Genomic DNA, 1074 nt, shown 5'->3' with positions numbered 1-1074 from the left:
TTGCCAGTGTGATCAGAAGCTCAGGGAAAGTTTAGATGTGGAGACAAACTGCAGGGAGTGTGAAGGGAAGACAGCGATGCAAGGAAGTTGAGAGAACTGTTTTTTTTTAAAGTTATTTGATGGAGGCCAGGCATGGTGGCTCATGCCTGTAATCCCAACACTTTGGGAGGCTGAGGTGGGCAGATTACTTGATGCCAGGAGTTCGAGACCAGCCTGGCCAACATGGCAAAACCCCCTTCTCTACTAAAAATGTATACATTTGCCAGGTGTGGTGGTGCACGCCTGTAGTTCCAGGTACTTGGGAGGCTGAGGGTCCATGGGGAATATCTTTACCAACCTCTTTAAGGGTGTTTTTGGCAGAAAAGAAACGCTTGTCCTCATGATGGGCCTGGATGCTGCAGGCAAGATGATGATTCTGTATAAGCTGACGCTGGGTGAGATTGTGACCACCACTCCCATCACAGGCTTCAATGCAGACCCATGGAGTCTAAGAACATCAGCTTCACTGTGTGGTACACGGCAGGCCAGCACAAGATCTGGCCTCTGTGGTGCCACTACTTCCAGAACACATAAGGCCTGATCTTTATGGAGGACAGTAGTGACAGAGAGCACATGAACAAGGTCCATGAGGAGCTCATGAGGATGTTGGCTCAGGATGAGCTCTGGAATGCGGTCCCCCCGGTGTTCACTAACAAGTAGGCCCTCCTCAACACCATGAACACCACTGAGATCACAGACAAGCTGGGGCTGCATTCCCTGCTCCACAGGAACTGGTACATTCAGGCCACCTGTGGCGCCCGTGGTGACCAGCTCCATGAAGGACTGGACTGGCTGTCCCGTCAGCTCCAGAACTAGAAGTGAATGTGACACCCTTCTCCATCTCCCTCCTCCTCTTAAGATGTCTGCTTTACTCCCATGTGGCAAACAACTCTGTGCTATGAGTGCCAGAAACTGCCTTTGTGGTTTGGTTTATTGTGTGCATTGCACTGTGCTGTAAATGTGGCAGATGAAGCCTGTGGCCAGGCGTTTCATTCAACGTAAATAGATTTTGTTTCCGACAAGACAGTTTCTGGC

At 50.4% G+C, this 1074-nt stretch overlaps 1 pseudogene; it reads left to right on the top strand.

The window, feature by feature from the left end:
- The first annotated feature begins 316 nt into the window (after positions 1-316).
- On the top strand, positions 317-855 carry LOC105536686 (annotated as a pseudogene).
- Positions 856-1074: the final 219 nt, after the last annotated feature.

Source organism: Mandrillus leucophaeus, unplaced genomic scaffold, assembly GCF_000951045.1.
Source record: "Mandrillus leucophaeus isolate KB7577 unplaced genomic scaffold, Mleu.le_1.0 Scaffold1624, whole genome shotgun sequence".
NCBI classification, from domain to species: domain Eukaryota; kingdom Metazoa; phylum Chordata; class Mammalia; order Primates; family Cercopithecidae; genus Mandrillus; species Mandrillus leucophaeus.
The sequence above is the reverse complement of the archived record's forward strand: the minus strand, read 5'-3'. Positions and strand labels throughout refer to the sequence as shown.